Below are 10,478 nucleotides of genomic sequence, written 5' to 3'. Positions count from 1 at the left end.
CTGCCTCACAATACGAAGTTCCTGCAGTCCTGGGTTCAAATCCAGGCTCGGGATCTTTCTGTGTGGAGTTTGCATGTCCTCCCCGTGAATGCGTGGGTTCCCTCCGGGTACTCCGGCTTCCTCCCACTTCCAAAGACATGCACCTGGGGATAGGTTGATTGGCAACACTAAATTGGCCCTAGTGTGTGAATGTGAGTGTGAATGTGGTCTGTCTATCTGTGTTGGCCCTGCGATGAGGTGGCGACTTGTCCAGGGTGTACCCCGCCTTCTGCCCGATTGTAGCTGAGATAGGCGCCAGCGCCCCCCGCAACCCCAAAGGGGAATACGCGGTAGAAAATGGATGGATGGATGGATGTATATATATATATATATGTATATATGAATTACTCGAGTTGGTGAATTCTAGCTGTAAATAGTGTAGCGGCTGGCTACAATGGCTTTGGCTGGGGGGCGGGACTTTCGGGGAAGTTATTGAAGTTACGATATTGACAGGAAGTGTTAGTTCGAGTTTTGCCGGGAAAAGGAAATAGACTTCTTGGTAAACACTAAGGTGAGAGTAAAGTCAACATTTTTAACTCCTGTAAATTAGTTATTTTAGTACTTGTGAGTCCATGGAAACTTCACTTTTATCTCCCCCTGGATCCACATCGTTCGTGGATGGAAACGGGCTAGCTGTTAGCTTAAAGCTAACCAGCACCCGAGCAGACTCCTCCACCTCAAAAACATACATTGCAGGTCAAAAAACGGTGCAGTTGTTTGCCTTTTGAAGTTTTAATGTGCGAGGAGTGTTTAAAAGGAGTCTTTTGAAGAAGTGGCTGACAAGTTAGCATCGCTGACAGTGACTTCATCACCGTCATTGTTTACTGAAGCAGAGATGGTGACTGTGTGTTATGATGAACGCGATAGATTTATCAGATTTAATTTGTTATTATCTATAGCAGGGGTGTCAAAAGTGTGCCAAAGAGGCCATTTGCGGCCCACAGCTAATGTTTTAAAGGCCCACGGCACATTCTAAAAATACTATTAAAATAAACTACAACATAACAAAGTGAAATAAAAAAGCTTAAAGGTGAAATGTAATTAAGAAAAGTTGCAATGTTGACTAATAAAACAAAGCCGTTTTTTTTTCTTTCAAACTGTCATTGCTCAAAACATAATATTGAATCAAAATCAATGTTATTATGTATTATTGACCTATCCAAAGTTCCCATTACTTCACATCAAATATTCCATCCATCCATCCATCCATCCATCCATCTTCTTCCGCTTAGTCGAGGTCGGGTCGCGGGGGTAGCAGCCTAAGCAGGGAAGCCCAGACTTCCCTCTCCCCAGCCACTTCGTCTAGCTCTTCCCGGGGGATCCCGAGGCGTTCCCAGGCCAGCCAGGAAACAGTCTTCCCAACGTGTCCTGGGTCTTCCCCGTGGCCTCCTACCGGTTGGGCGTGCCCTAAACACCTCCCTCGGGAGGCGTTCGGGTGGCATCCTGACCAGATGCCCGAACCACCTCATCTGGCTTCCTTCGATGTGGAGGAGCAGCGGCTTTACTTTGAGTTCCTCCCGGATGGCAGAGTGTCAGGCTTGGACTTGGATTGTGTGCGCTCCTTCGACGCAGAGGGATTACAGGACGAGCCAGGCGAGAATTCAGGTACATAGTTTTAATTATTTATACTCAAAATACAATAATAAAGGCAAAACAAAAAGCGCGCTCGATGGCGGATAATCTAGACTAAAACTTAGAACGAAAACAGCACAACGGCAATACTATCTACAAACAAACAAAAGAAACCATCAAAGGCATAAATACAAACAAAAAACTTACTGTGACAAAAAACGGAAGGTATAAACAGCAAGGTGCGTGGCAGGGGATCAATGGCATGGAGCAATGAGCAGCAAAGGTCGTAGATTACAATGAAAGTTAATGTTCCCAGACTGATGGACAGAAAGAAATTGACTTAAATAGTGGCTGTGATAATTAGGAACAAGTGCGGGACTGAGGGGATGGGCGTGACTAGGAGGGCAAGGTGAAAAGCAATGAGTTGTCATGGTAACAAAACAAACCAGGAAGTGAAAAAACGGAACAAGAGTCCAGAAAACAAAACAAAACATGATCAAACATAAAACCAGATTTACAGACGTGACACAGAGCTTCTCACCCTATCTCTAAGATTTTGCATATTTGGTGTGTTTGCCATTAAAAACAGAGTTTTTTTCGACAAAAAAGGGTGGAAAACAAACAAAGAGAAAAACAACATAAAAAAACTAAAACATTTTGAAATGAGGGATTGATGTGAAGTTGATGTAGACTCCAGAGATTTAAGTGTTAAATATAAAATGTATGTATGCCCTGGCACACCATTATCATCATTTCATGACCGAAGCAAAACACTTTTTACACTTTTATACTGAAATAAATACACCTATGACTTATTAAATAAAAACGAAGAAAAAACTACCAGCAGCGGTAAAGTTTAGATCCATGGAGGAAAGAAGAAAGTGAATGAATGTTTATAACTGAATACATTTACATATGCATACACATTTATTTTCTTTTTTTATATATTTTTTTAAATTAATTAAGTAATGTTTATGACAACCTTTTTCCAAAACACAATATAGAATGTGAGATACAACAGGATAATATACACATTTATCATTTGTTTTCAAAACGCTTACAAAAAACTGGGACCTCAAAAATTTACTGTGGGACCCCATTTTTATGACTTGATGGGGTCCCTGGGACCCCATTTTAAAAATCCCTAGCACCAACACAGCTTTATTTGAATAAATATATCATTTTGGCGTGCTTCCCGCCTTGGCACGCATATATCTGTCCTCTTTTTGGGATTTCAGAATATGGTCAGCCGAGGATGGATGGCGACTAAACGATTAGAAAAAAACGTTGATTTGTATCCTGTTGCTTCATTAGTCGTTTAATGCCATCACTCACACTTTAAGTGGACACTAGTGTTGTACGGCATACCGGTACTAGTATAGTACCGCGATAGTAATGAATCATACTCGGTACAATACCGCCACTAAAAAGCACCGTACGCGTTTTGGGTTAAAAACTAAAGATGAGGTTTTGATGCGCATGGAGTAGGGTGTGTTTTCCTCGTGCTCCCGATACCACAACTTTTAAAACCCACCTATGTGATAGTTTAACCCTCTAACACAAAAGCGTTTTGCTTTGTTCTTTGCTTATTAGTATTTTTTTGCTTTGCCATGCCTCCTAAAGGCTCTAAGACGGGAGAAAAACCTGAACATGCGACTGTAGTTGCTGCGGCTGCTAGCAACATTAGCAAAGAAGATTTAATAGCCTCGCTATCTGAACTCAAGACGTCCATGCTAACGGAGATTAATAAATCATTTGACGAAGTAAATGGGAAACTCGACGGGCTCCAGGAGACTGTGAACACTCATGGCGAACGCCTGAACTCCCGGGAGGACAATGCGGAGACGTTTCATCAGCGCTTAGCTGAAGTGGAGGCCTGCTATAAGAGCCTGCAAGCCGATAACACCAAGCTAAAGTCGAAGCTAACCGAGATGGAAGGAAGAAGCAGGAGGAGCAACGTTCGTCTTATCGGGCTTCCTGAAGGGATTGAAGGTCCGCATCCCAGTGCATTCTTTGCTCAACTTTTCCAGGACGTTTTTAGGCCGGATACTTTCTCGTCACCTGCGGACTTGGACCGCGCACACCGCAGCTCAGCCCCCAAGCCGGGATCCGGAAGCAAGCCCCGGCCAGTCATAGTGTGCTTTCACCGGTATCATAATAAGGAAGTGGTGATTCGAGAGGCAAGGAAGAGGAACAACCCATTTAGGATCTACGAGGACTATAGCCCCGACGTGGTTAACCAAAGGAAGAAATACGCGGCGGTGATGTCGGAGCTTTATAAAATGGGACTCAAACCAGCACTGCTGTTCCCGGCGCGGCTCCGTATTACCAAGGCGGACGGCACCCGCACCGCGTTCAGCTCTGTGGCAGAAGCGGAGAAGTTTGCTGAGGACTCTAAAAACTCATGACTGGTTAGTTTTCAAACCTTAATGTGATAATGCCTCAGTTTCAAGAGGTAAATATTGTTACGTGTTATACACAGACTGTTCTCTTTACCTCTGCCATATGTTTACTCTTTTGACAAGGGCATGCTTTAAAATTGTATTTTATGTTCGTGTTGAGAGTATACAAAGTATTTTATTTTTATTATAGGTGGGTTTTATTTTACTTCTGAGTAAGTGGGATGGGAGGATTTAGATGGGTAAACTAGTTATGGAAGTAAAACAGTTAGTTAGGGTAGGTGTGCTGCATATTCCAGCAGCTAGCGTCACCTGGGGGTTTGGGGGGTTGGGGGGGGTTGGTACCTTGTTTCACTGTCTCTGTAGGCGGACCAAAGTATTGGATAACAAAACGTTGTGTTGATCTTTTTCTCAGTCTTCCTTTTTACCTTTTGTTACACAACCAATACATCTGTGCCTTTAATACATTATAAACATATTGTTAATGAGTATCTATTTTAACCTATCAATTTTTTAATTCCACTAATGAATAGCTCAGTTAATGTAGTAACATGTAATGTTAAAGGCTTAAACCATCCAGTCAAGAGGAAGAAGGCCCTTACACACCTGAGGAATCTAAGTGTAGGAATAGCATTTATTCAAGAAACTCATCTAAAAAATTCAGACAATGCTCGGTTGAGATGTGGATGGGTGGGGCAGCTCTTTCATTCAACCTTTCAAGGTAAAGCGAGAGGTGTTGCAATACTGATAAATAAGAGTGTCTCGTTCACACCATCCGCAATTGTAGCTGACACTAATGGACGATATGTTTTAGTAACTGGTAAACTTTATAATCGTAATGTTATTTTGGCCAACATATATGCTCCTAACTGTGATGACCCACAATTTTTGTCTCGTGTCATTAATCAGCTCCCTTGTTTAAACTCCAATTTGCTGATCATGGGAGGGGATTTTAATTTTTGTTTGGACCCCGGGATGGATCGGTCATCTCTTAGGCCAGGATATGCAACACTTAAATCAGTTTCTTACATGCAGTCATTTCTTAACACATACGGCATCTCAGATATCTGGCGTTTCTTACACCCGAAAGACAAACAATACGCTGTCTTTTCCTGCGCTCATCAAACATAGAGTAGAATTGATTATTTTTTTATTGATAATAAATTAATCACAGAGGTTCAGACATGTGAATATTACCCAATAGTAGTATCCAACCATGCTCCTCTTTTAATTAAATTTAATTTTCCTGACGTTAATATGCCCAGACGATTGTGGAGATTTAATCCTCTTCTGCTATCGGATGAAAACTTTCTGGAATTCATGTCTGACCAAATCTCTCTGTTTTTAGATATTAACATGACGCCAGATGTCTCCATGGCGACTGTCTGGGAGGCCCTTAAAGCATATCTCAGGGGCCAGATAATATCATTTACGGCCCCAAAAATTAAGGATTCAAAGTCAAAACAAGTGGAATTGGAAAAACAAATAGCTGATATGGATAAGGAACATTCACAAACTCCTTCTCCAGATTTGTACAAAGAACGTTTAAAACTAAAAACAGAATATGACATACTTACTTTGTACACTATTGAAAATCTGCTGTTAAAAAATAGGAGTAACATTTATGAGCACGGTGACAAAGCAGGGGAGGTTCTGGCAAAACAGCTTAAGGGGGCCAGGGCCAAGCAAGTAATTAAGGGGGTGAAATCGCAGGATGGCGAGATTGTCTCTGACCCGTTAGGAATAAATGAGGCATTTCAAAGTTATTATTACAATCTTTATAGCTCGAATAATTCTTGTGACCCCTCCTTTGCATCTAACTTCTTTAGAGATCTGCCTATTCCAACTTTGCCTCCAGATCAGGTCACGACCTTGGACGCACCAATGCAGATGCAGGAGATTGTGGAGGCCATCAAATCATTACAACCCAGAAAATCGCCGGGCCCTGATGGCCTGCCGAGTGAGTTTTACGCAACATTCTCTAAACAATTAACACCTGTATATGTAGCGGTATGCGTAGACTCGCTAAACAAAGGTACTCTCCCAGACACACTAAATCAAGCTTGTATAACGCTGCTCCCGAAAAAAGACAAAGATCCCCTAGATTGTGCTTCTTACAGGCCAATTTCACTCTTGAACTGTGATTACAAAATTTTGTCCAAGATATTAGCTCGTCGCCTGGAAAGCGTTTTGCCATATATTATATCCCCAGACCAGACCGGCTTTGTTAAAGACAGGCGATCTGTCTTTAATGTCCGTCGGTTGTTTAATATTATATACAATCCATGTCAAACTGACTCTGAATGCCTTCTCTCCATGGACGCAGAGAAGGCATTCGACAGAATGGAATGGGGTCACCTGTGTGAGACTCTGTGTAGGTTTGGGTTCGGTGATATATTCATTTCATGGGTCAGATTATTGTATGCTTGCCCTTCGGCAATGGTACTGATGAATAACCATTATTCAAAAACCTTCAGACTGCATCGTGGCACCCGTCAGGGATGTCCACTTAGCCCTCTTCTTTTCGCCATAGCTATTGAGCCGCTAGCCATAGCAATAAGAAATAACCACTCTATACATGGCATTACAAGGTTCGGCACAGAGCATAAGTTGTCATTATACGCTGATGATCTGTCATTATTTGTGTCCAAAACTGAGACTACTATTCCCCTTATTCTGGACCTCCTCGCAAAATTTGGAGAAAACTCAGGGTATAAACTGAACCCACAGAAGAGTGAAATACTGCCACTGAATATGACCACCACAACACTACAAAATACCACAGTACCCTTTAAATTGGCCCTTAACAGCATTGTCTACCTTGGGATCACTGTAACAAGGAATGTTTGTGACCTCTTTAAAAATAACTTTAATACACTAAAACACAAAGTTCAACAGGACTTAGACAGCTGGTCATTTCTTCCACTCTCGCTGGTAGGGAGAGTGAATGTAGTCAAAATGGCGGTGTTACCCAAGTATTTATATCTCTTTCAGAACCTCCCTGTATTCATTTCCAATGCTTATTTTAAAAAGATAGACTCAATGATATCATCTTTTATCTGCAACAACAAGAAACCCCGTTTGCGTAAAGAACACTTGCAGAAGCTAAAGCAGGATGGTGGCCTCGCACTCCCAAATTTTCGGAAATATTACTGGGCGACTAATCTTTGTGTTCTATCCTTTTGGTCACATCATCACTCGGATTCTAGCGTACCAGCGTGGGTGGAAATGGAGAAACTTTCATGTAGTCCCTCGTTCCTGTCTGCTTTAATTGGTGCGGCAGTTCCACTTCCTCCAAACAAAAAACTCAATAATCCTATCGTTCATTACTCCATTAAAATATACACACAATTTAGAAAACATTTTGGACTCCAAGTTATGAGTCTCTCCAGCCCAATAGCATCAAACACATTCTTTCCTCCATCATTGCTGGATGCTACATTTAGGGTGTGGGAAAGGCAGGGGCTGAAAACGTTCCAAGATCTTTATATTGGAAATGTTTTTGCTTCCTTTAAACAATTATCTGTTAAATATATATTACCACCCTCTCATTTTTTCAGATACTTACAAGTAAGGCACTTTGTGTCTGCCTCCATCCCGGGGTTCCCTGCCAAACCTCCTGATAATGTCATAGACGAGGTAATATCTTTTAACCCAACCAAAAAAAAAAGCTCTTTCTGTAATGTTACGCTTGATATCTGGTTTGGGCTCTCCCTTCATGTCGGCTATCAAAGAGGCTTGGGAACACAATCTCAAAGTTCGTATTGCTGAAGCAGAATGGACTAAAGTTCTAAAACAAATTAATACATCCTCCATGTGTGCGAGGCACGCTCTAATTCAGTTTAAAGTGGTACACAGAGCTCATATTTCTAAATCTAAGCTCTCCAAAATGTACCCTGATATTGATCCAACATGTGACAGATATAGAGCCAATGAAGCCACTTTAATACACATGCTGTGGACCTGTCCCAAAATAAAGAAATATTGGGAAGGTATATGTGAAGCACTCTCTTGTGCACTCGGGGTAAACATTACATTGAATCCTCTTTTGCTGCTTTTTGGGGTCACTGGGGATGGGTCAGGATTACTTGTTGGTGGTCGAAGGCTCATTGCCTTTTCAACGTTATTAGCGCGCCGCTTGATCCTCTTGAAATGGAAGGAAGCTGCCCCACCCACAGTTTCACACTGGGTAAAAGACGTTTTATACCATCTCAAACTAGAGAAAATTAGACTTGTGATGAGGGGTTTTGAAAGGAAGTTTTATCGGGTGTGGAGGTGTTTTCTGACCTTTTTTGACCAACCATCAACAAAGGTAGAACAGTGATTTTTATTTTTTTTAACAGTATTCTGGTTGGTTTACATACTGAAGGTCTACGTACAGTATATTTATGTTTTATGTCATTACTGTATAAGTGACAGTCTAAGCAAGGTTTAGTTTATTTATTTATTTATTTATTTATTTTTTTGTGTTCCTTTTTGGGGTGGATGTTTGTTCTTTCTCTTCTACGTATAAGTATTGTTATTTCTATTTTAGCTTTATTTGATTTGATTTAATTTTTCTCTTTTTGAAAAAAGAAAAAAAGTTTATTGCTGTTTTTCTGCTCTGGTCATTTCTGTCTAAACATTAATTTAAAAAAAAAATCAAACACCAAAAACTAAAGACAAAGAAACTGAACAGAAAGTCATTGTGATATCTCATAGTCACTCACTTGCTAACAAAAATCCCAGTTATAGATAACTTTTAACGGTTCCACAATGTTCTTAGTAGGGTTGTACGGTATACCATTATTCGTATAGTACCACGATACTAATGCATCATTTTCATTACTATACCGCTTCTGAAACGTACTTTTCCCGCGTCTCCCCGCGTCGAAGTCACATCGAGACATTGCTGGTTTACGAGCAGACGAGCATGTTCGGCAGCGTACAATCACAGAGTACTCACAAGCAGACACAATGTGTAGACAGAAAAGCGAGAATGGACGCATTTTAGCTTAAAAACTAAAGATAAAGGTGAAGTTATAACACTGAAACGCCCTCAGGAAGAGGTGCTTTGAAAGACATGGCGAGATAGCTAGCAGCTAACCTCCATCTGCTATTGGCAGTGTTGTAGCTACTTCTAAATCACTAATCATCGCCTCCATGGCTCCAAGTTTCTTACAAGAATCATCCCTGCAGGACGAGGAATAGCTAAACATGTTTCACTACACACCGTGGCTCACCAGCGTCAAAATGTAAACAAACGTCATTGGTGGATCTACACCTGACATCCATAGTAATGATACCAAGTACAAGAGCGTATATCGTCGATTCTACTACGATTACATCAATATTCTTTTGGCATCACAACATCTTCCTTCATTTTTTAAAACCTTATATGATGTTTATAAAATCAGTAGATATGTCCCTGGACACATGGGGACTTTGAACATGACCAATGTATGATCCTGTAACTACTTGGTATCGGATTGATTCCCAAATTTTGGGTATCATCCAAAACTAATGTAAGGTATCAAACAACAGAAGAATAAGCGATTATTACATTTTAACAGAAGTGTAGATAGAACATGTTAAAAGAGAAAGTAAGCAGATATTAACAGTAAATGAAGAAGTAGATTGATAATTCATTTTCTACCACTTGTCCTAATAATGTTGACAAACTAACAGAATGATAAATGACACAATATGTTACTGCATATGTCAACAGACTAAATTTGGAGCCTTCATTTGCTTACTTACTACTAAAAGACAAGTTGTCTTGTATGTTCACTATTTTATTTAAGGACAAACTTACAATAATAAACATATGTTTAAAGTACCCTTTAGATGCAGTGACGTGCGGTGAGGTTCATGGCTGGTGAGGCACTGTCTTCATCACAGTCAGATTTACAAACATTTGAACCCCAAATAGTATCTTATTCCCCGTTTGATTGGCAGCAGTTAACGGGTTATGTTTAAAAGCTCATACTAGCATTCTTCTCTGCTTGGCACTCAGCATCAAGGTTTGAAATTGGGGTTTGAATCACCAAAAATGATTCCCGGCCGCTGCTGCCCACTGCTCCCCTCATCTCCCAGGGGGTGAACAAGGGGATGGGTCAAATGCAGAGGACAAATTTCACCACACCTAGTGTGTGTGTGACAATCATTGCTACTTAACTTAACTTTAACTTTACACATACAAACTGTAGCACACAAAAAACACATTTAATTAAAAAAAACGTTATTATGGTCTTATCTTTACTTATAAATTAGGTCCATGCGCCGCTCCTTTTGAACAAAAGCATTTATTATGTTAATAGAAGTCTTCTTTATCTTTCTTCAGTTTTAAAAGTCTCTCTGTCTCGATGGAGATCTTCCTTTAATTATTACCTCCTGCTTCGATTGAAAGTCCAGTTTAGAAAACAGTTTTATTTTAGATATGTAATTCTCCATGTAAAAAGGCCAGGCGAGAGGAAAAAAATAAACGAT

The 10,478-nt window shown here is 40.5% G+C and overlaps 1 long non-coding RNA gene across 2 annotated transcripts; it reads left to right on the top strand.

Annotated features, from left to right (window-relative positions):
• The first annotated feature begins 3,829 nt into the window (after positions 1-3,829).
• On the top strand, positions 3,830-7,679 carry LOC133535650 (uncharacterized). 2 transcript variants are annotated; one of them, XR_009802275.1, is made up of 3 exons: positions 3,830-4,022; positions 5,869-5,970; positions 7,571-7,679. It is a non-coding gene; the product is annotated as an uncharacterized LOC133535650 (long non-coding RNA). The 2 variants fall into 2 exon arrangements; XR_009802274.1 differs by having other exon boundaries at positions 5,842-5,970.
• The last annotated feature ends 2,799 nt before the right edge of the window (positions 7,680-10,478 follow it).

This window comes from Nerophis ophidion, linkage group LG16, assembly GCF_033978795.1.
Source record: "Nerophis ophidion isolate RoL-2023_Sa linkage group LG16, RoL_Noph_v1.0, whole genome shotgun sequence".
Lineage (NCBI taxonomy): Eukaryota > Metazoa > Chordata > Actinopteri > Syngnathiformes > Syngnathidae > Nerophis > Nerophis ophidion.
This window is presented reverse-complemented; position numbering and strand designations above follow the sequence as displayed.